The following is a 5588-nucleotide window of genomic DNA, read 5'->3' as shown; positions in this document are numbered from 1 at the left end:
CTATAGTTGACTGATGTCTTCTTCATTGTGCAAACAAAGATCTTGCTATTATTCGTCGCAAGTTTCTTCATCCTAACAATCTTTCTGAGTTTCTTGACTTGACTGATATTCATGGACATCTAATTTCCCCATATGCAAAATGGGTCGAACAGTGGGTCTAAGCCTCTGGCAGCAGGACCTACGTGTGCAAGACCAAATTGTAAGAAACCTAAATATTAGAATGGTTCCTGCAACTGCACAATAATGTGCTATTAGCCAAAGGACCCTGCTTGAACAAACCTCGATGGTAACCCGTAGTGTCTCCCATTGTTTCCCTGCAACACACATAAGGAAGATCTTGATCGGGTTAACTGAGAGTTGCCATACTATCAGTAGAATATGTATTGAGTACAACCAAATTCGATTGGTGTCACATGCATAACAAAAGAAAATTGTACCCACAGCAAATGAAAATCAAATTGCAGAACTGAACCAAACAGTTAAATGGACAACAGACCAAATGAACCAAAATAGTTAACTAAGCACGACATTACAGAATGGAAACATGTACTATAAGATAAGACAGTTAAAAACAAAGAATGCTTGAGAATAGTACTACGAAATGTAGCAATTATTGGACCAAAGTGTTAATGGAACATTACATTTCGGAGGACCAAACTGTTAACTGAACATCAGACTGCATATTAACATTACAGAGGACAACATGAACTGTATTGTAAAGTAGACAACCGCGTGGCGGTGTCGATGGTGGCCTCGAAGACGAGGTGCTCCTCCAAGATCTGGTGGTCGACACGCATGGCAGCCATAGTGACCTCTTGCGCGCGTACGGCCGCATGCTACTGAGCTCCACGTTACTGCGTGCAAAATGGTTGTGGGTGGCGCTTAATTGGAGGAGGGGGCAGTGATTTCAGTGGAAGGTGTCACGTCGTCGGTCGGGGCATGTCGGATGGGAAAGGAGGAGGATGGTGTGGGTGGGGTGTGGATTACCGGACCATATTAATGAGGCCACGCAGCAAGAAGAAGGGTCGGCGGCGACGAGGCCGCGCAACAATAAGAAGGTTCGCTAGCGAGGAGGCGGCGCTGCAAGAAGAAGGGTCGCCGGCGAGGAGGCAGCGCTGCAAGAAGAAGGGTAGCCGGTGAGGAGGCGGCACTGCAAGAAGAAGGGTCACCGGCGAGGAGGCTAAGCTACCAGTAAGCAACAGTGAAGGTTTGAACTTGGAAAGCAAGGAGGAATAGTGGAAATGTGGCTTTTGGTAGGAGGGAGTGAAGGGGAGATAGATATTTCCACGGTGGCAAAAAAATTTGCTTGGTGCCGCGAGAAACCGGCGTGCAAGTGTGGTTCAAGCGGGGGCGGTAGACTATAGATGACGAAGCTTCCTGCGTAAGCCAGACAAGACGGTGCACCAAGATATTTTATATTGCATCCCACACGATTCTTTCTAGTAAACTGTTTGTGGTATACCTGATTTTTTCATTATGTTTTGAAAGACAAAATGGCGTTACGGAGGGAAAGGATGGTGTTTGAATTGCTAGAACATTTTGTGTACAGTGAACATGCAACTAGTACATGAGTGTCGTGTTTAAATTTGGAAATATTCTGGGTTCGTTTGGCATTTTAATGCATTAATTGAGTTTCTATGCATAATTCAAATTTGAACTACAAGCACATGCTCCAATGAACCAAAGTTTGTTGAAAATCACATGTGTGTCTTTGGGTGAATTTATAGGTCCCATGCAAGAAATGGGAATGAAATTCAAACATCTGGGCGTCGTGGCTCAGCCGGAAAGATTGAGAAACTTGGTTTTTAAATTCCCGTAAATCCAAAACACGCCTGAAAATCATGAAACTTGGCATGGTGTCATGACATGGCACCAACATGTTGCGGTAAATTTTTTGGCCGAATTGGGACAAGCTTTGGTGTAAGCTTCTTGCAAACTGGAGCTTCCTCAAGAAGGCTCGTGATTCCTAGAGGGAACGTGTCACCTCTGTGTGCGAAATGAGATACGTACACTGCCTTCTCCCATCTTAATTTTTTTACACAGGAAGATTAGACCAAATGGAAGTATCATGCTAAATTTTGGAATTATGCCGGGTTTGTTTGGCCTTTTTTATACATTAATTCAGTTTGTACGCATTTAATGTGCATAATTCAAATTTGAACTACAAGCACATGCTCTAGTGCACCAAAGTTGGTTGAAATATCACATGTGTGTCCGTGGGTGTATTCATAGGTCCCATGCAAGAAATGGGAATGAAAGTATATCTGGGCGTCGTGGCTCGGCCGAAAAGATTAAGAAACTTGGTTTTTAAATCCCTGTAAATCCAAAACACACCTGAAAATCATGAAACTTGGCATGGTGTCATGACATGGCACCAACATGTCGCGGTAAATTTTTTGGCCAAGTTGGGATAAGCTTTGGTGTAAGCTTCTTGCAAACCGGAGCTTCCCTCAAGAAGGCGCGTGGTTCCGAGAGGGAACGTGTCACCTCCGTGTGCGAAATGAGATACGTACACTGCCCTCTCCCCCCTTAATTTTTTACACAGGCATATTAGACCAAATAGAAGTATCGTGCTAAATTTTGGAATTATTCCGGGTTCATTTGGCCTTTTTTATACATTAATTGAGTTTATGCGCATTTAATGTGCATAATTCAAATTTGAACTACAAGAACAGGCTCAAGTGCACCAAAGTTGGTTGAAAAATCACATGTGTGTCCTCGGGTGTATTTATAGGTCCCATGCAAGAAATGTGAATGAAATTCAAACATCTAGGCGTCGTGGCTCGGCCGGAAAGATTGAGAAACTTGGTTTTTTAATTCCTGTAAATCCAAAACACTCCTGAAAATCATGAAACTTGGCATGGTGTCATGACATGGCACCAACATGATGTGGTAAATTTTTTGCCTAAATTGGGACAAGCTTTGGTGTAAGCTTCTTGCAAACCAGAGCTTCCCTCAAGAAGGCTCGTGGTTCCGAGAGGGAACGTGTCACCTCCGTGTGTGAAACGAGATACGTACACTGCCTTCTCCCGCCTTAATTTTTTTTATATAGGCAGATTAGACCAAATAAAAGTATTATGCTAAATTTTGGAATTATTCCGGGTTCGTTTGGCCTTTTTTATACATTAATTTAGTTTCTGCGCATGTAATGTGCATAATTCGAATTTGAACTACAAGCACATGCTCCCGTGCACCAAAGTTGGTTGAAAAATCACATGTGTGTCTTGGGTGTATTTATAGGTCCCATGCAAGAAATGGGAATGAAATTCAAACATCTGGGCGTCGTGGCTCGGCCGGAAAGATTGAGAAACTTGGTTTTTTAATTCCTGTAAATCCAAAACACGCCTGAAAATCATGAAACTTGCCATTGTGTCATGACATGGCACCAACATGTTGTGGTAATTTTTCTGTCCAATTTGCGAAGGTGCATAAATTAACAATCAACAAAGTCATTTTGGAACAAGTGCTGTCAAGTTACAAATCGGAAACACAAGTATTATTGAAACCATGGGCGTTCTACTTACCATTTACGTGCTGCCACGCGTCCCCTTTTTTATTGGCTAGGAGTTGTCGTACGGAGTAGCTATTTGTGTACGGGAGGCATGCGATCAGACCCCTGCGCGTGCTCATCGGGAGGAGAGCCCTTTGACCGCTACCCGCCATGCACTTCCCTCCCAACCTCTCCATTAATGGCGCCCGAGCCCCTGTTCTATGGCGTGGCTATGTGTCTCACTGGACTGAGATTTAAGAGAGAAAAATGGAAATCTGAAAAGGAAGTTTTGCACGGATCTTGATGTAAGATCTGACGGACCTATATAGCATCGACTACGACTTATAGAAAGAATGATGAATATAAGGACGATGACAGTGGATCATAATTGTCTTACATATTTAGGAACATAATTAAAAAAGCCACATGCGGCAATGCCCGAAATACACAAGGGCAAAAGAAGGAAGACAATGATCTACCTCGCTGATCTCTAAGTTGTTGCAGGCTGCGGGAACTAGTCTCCGCGACGAGTGGCGATGAGCTCTTTCTTGTCCTCAAGATGCTGCTTGAGAGCATCCACGGATTCCTCCACCAGCCTTCTGCACTCGATGAGCAGCATGGCATTCTCGTCCATAAGTTTCTCGACGATGAAGCATGTCCTCTTCAACAAGGCAGCAGTCTCCTTCTGCTGCTCCGCACTTCCGACGATCTTCGCCCCCAGCAGGTCGCGCTCGGCCCGGAGCTTCGCATTGCTCTCATTTAGTGGCCGGATGACGCCGACAAAAGAGGCTTCTGTGTCGTCGTGCAACCTCGCCCAGCCGGAGATCTGATCCATCTGGCTATGGGAAATCGCATGCATGCACCTGTAAGAGTCCTCGCCTACCCGTGAGAGATTTTCCCAGACTGCCGCGGTGCGGGAGGACATCTCTACTGCATTCGCGGCACGGCGGGACATCTCTTCTGCTTCCGTGGTGCAGCCGGACCAGTCTACCACATCGACGGCAGGGCGGGACCTGCGTGCTGCTTCGGCAGCGCGACGGGACCTCTGTGCTGCTATGGCCACGCGGCGGGACATGCTGGCTGCGTTCGCGGTGAGGCGGGACATCTCTCGTGCTTCCGCTTCCATGCTCGCATCTCCCTGGTGGCAATCTTTCGGCCCAAAACTCAGGTTGGCCATGCGAGACGCAAAGGGAACGATGATGAATGACTTTGTTTTTGTGGATGAGGAGTTGAGGAGGAATGTGCAGTCATCTTGGAGTAGTAGTATTTATAACCGAGCAGTAATACACTCCTAAGTGGGAAACCATTTAAGTTTTGATCGGTGTGAACAGGTTTGCAATTTGGAATGTGACGGGACGAATGCTCAAAATTTACTGATTGTTATAAGTGCGGCACTATTCCCAGAAGGTGTAATGTGGGCACGTACGCCTTCTTGGCCGAGTACGTGGCGTATGCACCATAGGGTGCACCGCAATAGGCAATGTCAGCACATGTCTTGTTCCAACAACCGTGCGCGGCGCACACTTCTTTTAATTAGAATGTGTGTGCCCGTCTGGCGCACACACGTTGATCCATCGAACTGTTTTAGTTTGTTGTGGCTAATCGCAAATAGTTCATCCATGTGAAGTGTATGCCATCAATCACAGACACTTTAATCTGGCTGGCCCTTTTTCTGTTGCCTAATCGCAAACAGTTAATCCTTCTGAAGCGTGTGCCCTCAATCAGACACACCTTGATCTGGCTGACCGTTTCTTTTGTGTTGCCTAATCACGAACAGTTCATCCGAGTGAACCGTATGATGTATATCGCACACGCCTTCATTAGGCTGCCTGTTTCTTTTGTTCTGCCTCATCGCAAACAGTTCATTGGACTGAACTGTATGCCCTGCATCGCACACGCAACTAAAATATGAACCGTGTTTGATGGCTCCGCCATCGCAAACATTTTGCACCCTTTTTATGGTTCTTTTACACCATCATTTGCGATTATTGCATCGCACACAGTTTCGTCGAAGGGTCTCTGATCATAGTGTCGCGTTAGCAGCATCCTGCAGTAGTGCATGCCAACCAATTTAGGGTGAGATTGAACATACCACGCG

The sequence above is a fragment of the Triticum urartu genome, chromosome 6A (assembly GCF_056163025.1).
Source record: "Triticum urartu cultivar PI428250 chromosome 6A, HENAU_Tu73, whole genome shotgun sequence".
NCBI lineage: Eukaryota > Viridiplantae > Streptophyta > Magnoliopsida > Poales > Poaceae > Triticum > Triticum urartu.
This window is presented reverse-complemented; position numbering follows the sequence as displayed.